The sequence below is a fragment of the Myxocyprinus asiaticus genome, chromosome 39, assembly GCF_019703515.2.
Source record: "Myxocyprinus asiaticus isolate MX2 ecotype Aquarium Trade chromosome 39, UBuf_Myxa_2, whole genome shotgun sequence".
NCBI classification, from domain to species: domain Eukaryota; kingdom Metazoa; phylum Chordata; class Actinopteri; order Cypriniformes; family Catostomidae; genus Myxocyprinus; species Myxocyprinus asiaticus.
In genome coordinates this window covers 38,639,072-38,650,801 of record NC_059382.1, presented here as the reverse complement: position 1 = coordinate 38,650,801, position 11,730 = coordinate 38,639,072, and positions in this window count along the sequence as shown.

The following is an 11,730-nucleotide window of genomic DNA, read 5'->3' as shown; positions in this document are numbered from 1 at the left end:
TTTCCTCATCTCGGCTGGAGGGACAAGCTCTATTGCACCCTTGCACAGAAGGGTAGCGATCTCCGCAGGCAAGGTAGCAGCATTCTTGCCCTTCACCAAGGTGAAGCGGACACTGCTGAACCTGGGCGGGTGCCTGGTGAACTGAATCGCGTATGGGTCAGCCATCGTGATGGGTTGGAAAGCATGAGCCACGCGTCCAAACTCCGGGCAAGGGGGACCAAAGGAATGATCACGTCGGATGTATTGGCAGGTGGGGCCTCGCGGCGGGGCAGAGCTTGAGGTGCCACATCGAGGGGACTGTGCTGTGTCGAGGGACATCGAAGCACTAACCTGGCTCCTGCCGCCCATCATGAGATTGGCCGAGGAGAGGGGAGGAGGAGTCTCATCCCGTGGTCCATCGGCACTAATTCCGTGTGGGGGTATTCATGCCACAGCTGGGCACCAAGGGGCGGGGGGGTCCGCCGCTGGAACGCCAACCCTGCCAAAAAGGAACTGTGGACAGCGGACGTGACGACGGCTGTGCACACCAGACATGTGACCCAGGAAACAAGGAAACTGCTCTTTTGCTGAAACTTTGGGTACCGCAGCCTCTAGGGTACAAGGAAACAAAAGATTCTCCTCCCGGCCCTAGCGAGAGTGGGGGAGCTGAAAGATCGGGACCGGGCAGTAAAAGGTGCCTCCCACGACCTCATCAGCTCCTCATGCACTTCCGGGAAGAAAGGAACGGGGGCCGCTCACAGCTGCGCCCCGAGCCCAGGAACCAATCGTCGAGCCACAAGGGTTCAGGGGAGAGTGGAGGGTTCCACTCTAGCCCGACGATCGCGGCAACCCGGGAAAGCATGTCTATCATTTCCGCGCCGGCCTGAGACTGGGCGACTGTTCCTGAAGGAGGAAGCCTCAGCATCAGACGGGACGAGCCCACTCTCTGATGCTGCGCTCGATAACTCATCATCTTCCAGGGCGCCAAACAAGATGTCAAACCCGCCCTGAGATGAGCCGGCAATCTCGTCCGAGCACACGATCAGGGCAAGCGAGCGTGCTGGGGAATGGGAGGTCCGTGGGGGGATACCCGGCGGAGTTGGTCCCATTGAGGTCCCCAAATCGCCCCCAGTGCTAACCGGCATGTCCTCATACCCGTAGGTAGAAGGATCAAGGCGGGGAGCTGCTGGGGTGGCTTGCTTTCTTACGAATGCAAGCCGTGACCGCAACGTTGCCATGGTCATGTTCTCACAATGAGGACATGATCCATCCATGAACGATGTCTCTGCGTGGGCAGCGCCCAGACACAGCGATTGTATAAAAATGTGTCATCAGATTGAAGTCTTGAAATCTGTCCCAAATGCACGCTTTTAGAACTTATGCACACTCATGCTGGCTAGTGTCCCTTCTGTCTGCACAAAAGTTTTTCAAAATGTAATAATTAGTTTCCAATTCTTTAAAAAAAAAGGAAAAAAAAAAAAAAGAAAATGTTTCTCTCCTTTGTTCAAGCCAAGTCAAATGGATACCATGATTAGAATTCCTACCCATCTGGATTTTCCGCCATTCTGAATTTTTCGAAAAACCTACTTTTTCAAACTCCTCCTACAGTGTTCATTGGATTTGCATGAGATAATTTACAGATCATGAAGGCCAAAAGTTATTAAAGGTTTTTGATAGACCAAACCGTTCTCATATAATGCAACAACAAATTGGATGGCCCAAAGAGGTTGTGACGCTACATCTTGGCAACAAAAGGTGAATTGAAACAAAACTTGGTATGTGTCATAGCCATCATGATCTGTTGTTATCTGAGTAGTTTCGGCACAGCTCCACCAACTGGACAAGAAATACAAAAATGGCTATTTTTACTTATAACTTATTAATAGGTTGGCCTAACTATCATGAGATAGTTGGGCATACAGAGTTAAATGATACCCAATGTTCCTATGTCGGCCATATTGGATGTCAGCCATTTCAAACTTTGTCATAAAATGCTGTATTTTAGAAACACATTAGCATATCGTTACCAAACTTGTTGAAAACTCATTGAAAACCATTTTCATTTTCTAACATTATTAAATGGATCTTCTCCAAATTTGGGTCAGATCATGTTCAGACCATGCTGGCCAAATGTTTAAACACTTTTTGAGAGGTCAAACCGTTTCTGTGTAAGGCATCACAAGTTTGATGGCAAGAGGCCAAAAAGGATCTGATGCTGTATCTCAGCAACGCATTACAGTGTAATGAAATTAAAGTTGTAATGAAACTTTGACTGTCATTTTAACCATGTTCAGACAGTATCATATCAATTTGATAACAGCGCCACCCATTGGCAAAAATTTTAAAGCATTTGTGATATGTTACAAATTCTTTTCTATGCTTATTAAACAGTTTTTCCCAAATGAATCTCAAAGGATGCTATTTACAATTAAATAAACTCACAACAGATCTGACAATGTCGTTGTTTGCCTCTTTATTGCAGCTTGCAGCTATAGCCTATTTATTTTTGCAATTCTGTTTGGTGAAGCTAGTGGCACAAAAATTATATACTTTACCTGTAAAGTCAACATGAAATCTAAACTGAGCCTATATACTTTCTCGATACACATTTTTGGTCTTAGTTGTGAATGATTCATCATGTTATTCCAAAGAGAAAACCATGTTTGTCTTTGTAATCTCTCATCAAACTCCATAACTTGCTCTGTCTCTAAAATAATTGTCCTTTTCGGTTGACATCATTAAGCCCTCTTGTTTTTCAAAACTTCTCCAACCACCTGTCTTATAGAGACCATCAAGAATTTTTTTCTTGTTGATTATCTTGTTACATGAAATGTGTCACATTAATGAAGTATAATGAGTTGTGAATGCCATTTCATGTTGACTACATAAACCTTTCCACCGGTGTAAATGCGAAACTGAGAAAAGATGAGCACACTTCTAAATTGTGCTCTTCACCTGTTTTGCAGCCCTGTTTATGATAAACCAAAGTGGTGTGGTTGTTAAATGTCACATAAATCTTTCAGGGTGCTAATAAAAGAGCCCCAGTGGCACGTAAAGCAGCCATGTTGTGTGTGCTCAAGCGAGCATCACTCAACAGCCAGATTGAAGACGACAGCTACAGGCTGGATTTTCATCAAGGTCTGAGCCATTGTTCCCACAATGACATGTGAAGTGGTTAAGCTGTGTGTTTCTTCTTGAATAACAAACAAGATGTCTGTCATCTATAACACACTCATTCACTCATAAAATAACAGATGGTGTTCCAGTGGTTTCAATGGCTCTTTAATGAGGTGCGACTAAAGCCAAAGCAGGATCTAACCAGATACTTAATGCCAGACAACTAGTGATATTTAATACCTGTCCAGTTACACACACACACCTTCATCAACCATTAATTTCTTTTGTACACAATATATTTTTCCTCATTAAAAAGTTGCACTCCTAAAGAAATGAATAATAATTTTGAGATGTATAAAATCATGAGCACTCATTGAGATGAAGACTCCAGTCATATCAGTAACCTGATAAAAGCTGTTTTATTCTACACGGAGAGGGTCCCCTCATGGGGGCTGCCATGTTAGAATCACATGACCAGCTGAATACTACTCACTTATGGTTTAATATAAGTTAACATCCCAACTTGTCAAAAGCGTTCACATCTTCATCAAACTCGTAATTGAAGTTGTAAACTCTGAATTCTAGGAAAGCTCTTACTTGACAGTCATGACGTTATGTACAAAGAACAAATATGGCAGCAGCTAAACACATATTTCTGTTTGATAGTCAATTTTATTATCCCTCAAAAAAATATCAAGAGTTCTGACAAACTTGCCGCAAATTTGTCATTTTCTCATGCAAATGAGCTTGCAATTCACCGCAAATGTTTGCCAGAAGTTTGCAGCTCTTCACCGGTAGTGGTGAACCTACAGCAAACCTTTGGCGACAATGAAGAGATTGCCGCAAACCTTATTTGCATGTGAAAATAATGAGGGACAAATTTGCTGCAAGTTTCCCAAAACTCTCAATTTTTGTGAGGGATGCCATTATTACCTGAAGTACTTTCTTTGTTCTTAAACATTTTGCAAGGACACATAGAGGTGAATTAATTAATGAATATTGTGGTTAATATTTTGCTGTTATCAACAACAATGTTGTTCTGTAGTCATGAGTGTTGCTTAGAAACTAAATATTTTCCACTGTATCTATGCCCCTAGGTGCCACTGTGAGTCCAACACTGCACAAAGAAAAAACACTTTCACAAAATCTTCAATCTTAATAAAAATAATTCCCAAGTTTAATTTTAACCCAGTCAAATGTTCCTGATAAAACTAATAACACTAAACAGTTGCACCACATTAATGTTTCAGTGCTTTTGTATTTTCATCTTCTTATTCGTAAAATATTATGCAAAACACAATTCAGTATAAACATATAGACATATAAATGCAAAGATATAGACAAAGACATAGACCTACATACTGTGATAACATCAAAATTCTTAAATACATAGACATCGTTTGAAATGAGCTCTATAATTTAGGTTTTATTAATTCATTGTGGGGATCTAGAAATGATGTTCAACTGATAAAGTATAGGTCTATGTTACTGCTAGTAAATCTATATATAAACACCTATTGCGCACCAGGGAAGTCGCGGGCAGGTGCGTAGAACCTCCGGTTGGTGTGAACTGGTAAAGTTTTTACACTTCTTTAAAAAATAAAGAAATAAAACTGTTTCTGTTCCACATAAAGCTTCCTATAGACCATTTCAAGGATGTAAATAACAACAAACGAATTAGAATGCTACTGGCCTGGGAGCACTTGCGGTATCACTACTTTAAATAAGGCTCTGAGTTAACATATTTTCTCAAATAACGTCAAACGTTTCCCAGATGTGACTTATCCAGACTTGGTGTTGATACTGAGCGTTTACGCGACAGAGTAGTGAAATTGTATTGTAGTTTAAATGATCACAATTATTTCCTCACCGGAGAGATAAGGAATATTGGATCACTCCAGTATTAATAAATGAAGCTGTTCAATTATGCTGTCTGCGTGAGAGTATCTAGCCACCAAACAACATGGTCCACATTTTAAGAATGACATTTTATAACAATCGTGTTTACGTTAGTAACGTTAATCATGTTAAAGTCACTATGAATGAAGCGCCTCCCGCAGTTGTTTTGAATGAGATCGACAGCTAGTAGGAAATGTTCAAGGAACAAAGACATGACTTCCTTAAATCGACAAATAGTCCTTTAAATGCTCAATTCACATTTACAGCGTTAATTCCAACTAGCATCCCAACATTAACAATGTGAATCAATTTGTTTTGTTGATAATTGGTCAATTAAGCATAACAGCATTATTTTAAAGCTATTTGTACTGGGTAATTTACTGACACGCACTTGTAAATGCCGCACACACCCTACAGTGATCCGCTTTAACTGTTACCATCAAAACCAGAGTTCTTATGTGTCCTCAAATCCAACCTTCTGTTTAACAAATCAAGTGCCTGTAAAAACTAACCTAAAAAACTTCATGTTTTACTGCTAAATACATTTGCACTCTTTTGGTTCTAAAAGGAAACACTGAAAAGTGAACATGTGCTTGCCAGACATGCTGTAAAAGAAAACTTTTGTTTGTCTTGTTTTTAATCATAAAAACGCCGACACCCACAACTTATATTGCGACACCCACAATACGTCATACCAGATCACAAGCCAAAGAGATTAATTAAAAACAGAGTGGTGAGGACACTGTACTGGGAACAGCATTATGTCTTCATTTCAAACACCCACCACAGGAAAACTGATCTACAATCAACTGCAACAACACTGTTGCAATACAACAGTTCCCTTTCAAGTCGGTCATTCATGCTGTCATAGCTGACGCTGTGGGTTTATTCCTGCAGGCGTAGCCAATCTCTGAAACTCTTCAAAAAATTGGCCAATTTTAATTTGCAGATAGCGCTTTGTGCTCCACCTCCCTTGCACACGTCAGTGGGTGTATATAACGGTGCTATCTCTTCAAAATGTTCTCCTTCAAGGTGCCGATAACCTCTGTCTCGTACTATGAGTGGTGATCCCGAGTCCTTCATGGCTCTCCATGCTACCAAGATCACTGCCCAAGCCATCGGCAGATCCATGGGTAGCCTGGTGTCTGCCGAGAGCCATCTCTGGTTTAATTTGTCAGAGATGCGTGACATGGACAAAGCCGTGCTGTTAGACACCCCGGTGTCCCAACAGGGCCTGTTCGGTGACGCCATTAGCACTTTCACTGAAAGGTTTCAGGCAGCGCAGAAGTAGTTGCAGGCATATAAGCACCTCTTGCAGAGGCAGAGGGGCTCTGCAGCGCCTCCGACTTGCTTGCGCTCTTCCTCGGGTCAACACCCCTGCAAACTCAGCTTACACGCTGCACCACCAGCGAGGAAAGTGGAGATGGAGCCCACGGTGAGGTCTCAACGGATCTTGCCCAAGTGCAAGATCACAGTCCCGAGAGACTGTGGGGCCATCTTCCGGCCATTTCCAGTTGAATGCTGAAGATGATAGAATAAGGGTATGTGTTACAGTTCACGAGGCGGCCGCCTCACATCAACTGCATTATTTCTTCCACCATAATCATACAGGTTGCACCGATTCTCTGCTCAGAGATTTTCAATCTCTTCGCAAAAGACATGATAGAGATGGTATCAGTGCCCAAAGTGGATTATACAGATGCAATTTTTTAGTTGTCAAAAAGGACAGAGGATTACATTCCATTCTGGATCTGAGATGTTTGAACCGAGCACTGGCGAAGTTTCTATTCAAAATGATTACTCAGAAACAAATTCTGTCTCAATTTCGGCTTATCCCTGGCTCCTCGCACATTCATGAAATGTGGCGATCCGGCACTCGCTCCACTGAGGCTGAGCGGCGTTCGCTTTATGAATTATCTTGATGACTGGTTGCTCTAACCACAGTCAGAGGAACAAGTTTGCAAAACAAAGACTTGTTGCTTGCACATTTGGAGCGTTTGGGACTTAGCGACAATTCGAAGAGTGTGTTAACACCCAGCCATCAGATTTCATTCCTGGACATGAATCTCAACTCAGTCTCTGTGGTGGCGCGCCTGATGGAAGAATACGTTCATTCCATTCACTAGCCTTTTAACACTTTCAGGCTGGGAAAAACGTTTCCATTGAAGCTTTTTCAGCAGGCCCTGGGCCTCATGGCCTCTGCAACTGGGGTCACTCCACTGGGACTACTGCTGATGAGAACACTTCAGTGCTAGCTCAGACTGAATGTACCCCATCATTCATGGCAAGACGGCCGCTTACATCTTGTGGTGTCATGCTGCTGTCTAGCCACGTTGACCATTTGGAAAATGCTCACATTCTATCAGATGGGCGTGGCACTTGGTCAAGTGTCCAGATGCAAAGTGGTCATGACAGATGCATCAAACACAGGCCAGGGAGCCCTGTGCAATGGACACCCAACCTTTAGCACCTGGACAGGTGCTCAAGCGACCTAGCACATAAATTGTCTAGATCTACTTGCAGTATTTCTAGCATTAATACTTTCAGACCAGCCATCCAGGGGTTTCATGTTCTGATCAGAATCAACACGGCAGTCATTGCCTAAACATCTCCTATCAATACGTGCGACACACGTTCCAGGTCACCTGAACCACAGCGCAGATTTTCTCTTGCAACAGGGCGTTATAAAAGGAGAGTGGAGACTCAGACAGTTCTGATTATATGGGATCGATTCGGAATATGCTCACGTAGGCAGGGGGCATGATTTGGCATCCACAACTGGAATTGTGGAGGACACTATACAATGCACCGTACAGCCTATACTTCACTTTCTACAAGAATGTTTAGACGTGGGTCTCACCCCGTCTATGCTCAAATTGTACATCGCTGCCATAGCAATAGCAACTGGACATACCCCACTGGGTGGCCTAACAATAGGTAGACACCCTCTGATTGTGAAATTCTTATGTGGCGCAAGGTGTTTGAGACAGTCTCTCCCCATCTCTGTACCGGTTTGGGACTTGCAGCTTGTATAAAAATCACTCACAGGCCCACCGTTCGAGCCACTGAATACAGTGAGTTTATGCATACTCTCATTAAAGACCGCGCTGCTTCTCGCTTTGGCTTCAGTAAAACATGTCGGGGATCTTCAAGCGCAGTCGCTCAATGACTCCTGCTTGGACTTTGGACCAGGCTTATCAAAAGCTGTTCTTAAACACAGGAAAGGCTACATGTCTAAAGTTCTGACCACTCCCTGTGAGAGCCCTCTATATGTCAATCGCATGAGACAAATTTGGATCAGCTCTTTGTCTGCATCACAGGTCGTTCTAAAGTTTAGATTGTTTCCAAACAAAGGCTTTCACATTGAATAGTGGCATATGACTCGCAAGACATACAGTGCCCTGTTTGAGTAAAAGCTCACTCCACTAGAGGCATGGCATCTTCATGGGCATTGTCTAATGATGTTTTCCTTGAAGATATCTACCTAGCTGCAGGGTGGGCTTCCCCTAATACTTTCGCCAGATTTTACAACTTGGATGTCTCCTCTCTCTCTTCCCAAGTGCTTACTGTGAAGGAGAGTTAAACTCTGTATTCTGCTGCTTACTATCAACTTATATATACATGGTCATCCCATAAACCACAGTTAGCTGTCACTTCAGTTCTCACTACCCATTTGATTAGTCCCTTATATATTCTTATTCACACATAGTAGTGATGTAATTCTTCCTGTGATGACTATGCTACCCGAATTGGTTAGTGTTATTGGCATGTATATCCATCCATTCATCATTCTTCCTGCGATGACTGCGCTACCCGAACCAGTTAGCGTCGTCGCCATGAATATCTATCCATTCATCACTCTGCTTCTCCCTTATTATTGCGATGCGAAGAGGAGACTTTGTTGGTGCTTTTTACTACCCCATTGGCTAGTAGTTATCATTACGTGTGCAAATCAGTAGCACGGCGTGATGGTATACATTACCCACAGTGTCAGCTATGGCACAGCATGAATGACCGACTTGAAAGGGAATAATAAGGTTACAACTGTAACCAAGGTTCCCTGAAAGGAGGGAATGAAATGCTGAAACACACACACACACACACACACACAAACTGTAAATTCAGCAGATTTACATAGCAATTTGTCAAACTTTCTAAGAAAATTCAAAATTTCTTTAAACATAAACTGTAGGGAGGTTTTGATGAACAAAATGTTTCTTATTTTCTACTCATTCTGAGAAGATGCCTAGCTTTTCAATGAAAGCTGTGGTGTGTGTGTGTGTGTGTGTGTAAGGTTGCCAAATGTCCTGTATTTTAGCAGAAATTAAGACAAAACATACAGGACACCTTTTGTCCCATATTGAAGCAGCAAAACGCTGAAAGGAGACCGCTCCCAGCAGACAGCGAAACCCTCTAGAGCAGAGGTCCCAAACCTTTTCCTATGAAGGGCCAAAAATCAAACTTGATTGAGGGCAGTGGGCCAAAAGTAAACGTTGCATATATCAAACTGTATTATTTTAAAATTAAATATTAATACTGCAAAACACACAGAACTCTAAAATTAAAATCATCAAGTGTCCTATACTTGCACAAAGCACATAATTGATTTCAATATAATTTGTATGTATGTTGTCTCATTCTCATTTGTGAGTCACTTTGAATAAAACATCTTACTGCCTCTCTTAAAACATGGTTACTGTCTTTTTAAGAACAGCACATTTCCTCACAATGAACACACAGTAGTTCTGTGCAGTTTTGGAGAGATGAAGATACAATGGCATGACGTAATACTATCAAATAGGATATTGTTTTGTGACTAAGAAGATTTTAAAGATATTTCTTATCATAGACCTAGGCTACACATTGTCCTGGATTTCACTCAGTATTACCATTTATTGGGACTGCCAAATGTAATAGGATTATTTAATTAAACAATGCTGTAAAACGTTTTTGCGTAGTTAATGCATTTAGCCTACTTACATTTATTTGACATTAAAACTGTTTTCCTGTTGTGATAAACTTGAATTGTACTTTTGCTTCTTTTCTTAAGAGATGGACTACGTGATGGATTAAGGCTGAATGCATTACATTATTAAAGGAAATAAAAGCTATAAAGAACATTTCTGCAAATTAAAAAATTGAGAGGCCTATTAATTTAGTTGACTCCAAAATATGATTACTATTAAGAACCTGCCGAAATATAGCATTGTATTTTATGGTTATTAAAAAACTTGCAGCTATCTGTTTTAAAGCAGATAGTTGCAAGTAAACAAGATACCCTCACATTTGACAAACAAATTACAATATGATGCACACAAATGTTATACACACCCCAAAATGGGTTTTAGTCAGAATAAGATGAAATATGAAGAATTAGTTTACTGCATTACCGTTTTTGTCTAGCTGGCAGGTCAGAAAAGGGATTTTTGAGAGTCCTGGTCTGTTCACTTAAAGTGCTTGTTGTAATGTTGTGCGGTGTTTGGAGTGAATGGAACCGTTATTTAAACTGAAATGCTCCCTCACCTGAATTTTTTATCAAGCCCATTTCATGGGTGCGCTTCAGTGGTAGCGTTTACGTGGATATGAAATGATGCACAATGTATAGTGCGTGTTCAAGCCATATTTCATTTTGGATGACAGTACTGTGCTCTGTGAGTCCACCTAATTACCTATAATTTCACTGCTTCAGTTACCGCTCCATTTTAAACCAACTAGGTTCTGTCTGGCGGTATTGAATACCAACCTCCGACGTTGGAGCTGGCCAATCATAGTGAAGATTTTGGGGTGGCACGTGGGATTGCCAATGGAGTGAACTTTAAGACAGCACGTATTTAAAGGTCATTACTTTTAAAAAAAGTAATCACTTATACTCTCTACTTTTCAAATAAGCTACAGTTTTTATAATGCAAAAATAAAACAAAAAATGTTAAAACAAAAAGATTAATCAAAAACGAAGATTCCCTACCTGTCACTCACTCGACGTTGGTGTCGATGTAGTGACACTAGGGGTCACTCTTGGGAGCCCGAGACACCTCTGGTCTTTGATAAAAGGCCAATGAAAATTGGCGAGTGGTATTTGCATGCCACTCCCCCGGACATACGGGTATAAAAGGAGCTGGTATGCAACCACTCATTCAGATTTTCTCTTCGGAGCCGAACGGTCATGCTCACTGAGCTGAATAGCACTGTTCATTCACCTCTGCTGGATCTGACAGTGCATTTCAGCGGCTTCTCCCTCCTCTGCACTGGTGCACTGCAGAGAACGCCCCTGGGCGCTTCGGCAGAAAAACTAGAGAGTATATTTTCTGAAAGAGCATTTTTCCCCTCTAAAAGAGTATATTTCTCTAAAAGAGCACGCACACGGAACGTCTTTTTAAAGACACGTCTTTCTAAAGATGCCTTTCCGATCGTGTGTTATTCCTGGTTGCGGTCGTTTTCTCTCAACTTCAGATGGTCATGATTGCTGTCTTTCGTGTCTGGGCGCGACCCACACGGAGGCAGCGTTTATGAATGGTTCATGTTCTCACTGCGAGAACATGACGATGGCAACGTTGCAGTCGCGGCTCCCCGCCTCGGTCCTTCTACCTACGGGTATGAGGTCAGCGCGGCTAGCACTGGGGGTGATTTGGGGACCTCAATGGGATCGTCTCCGCCGGGTATCCCCCCGTGGACCTCCCATTCCCCAGCATGCTCGTCTGCCCCAATCAGGCTTCCGGATGAGTTCGCCGGCTCGTC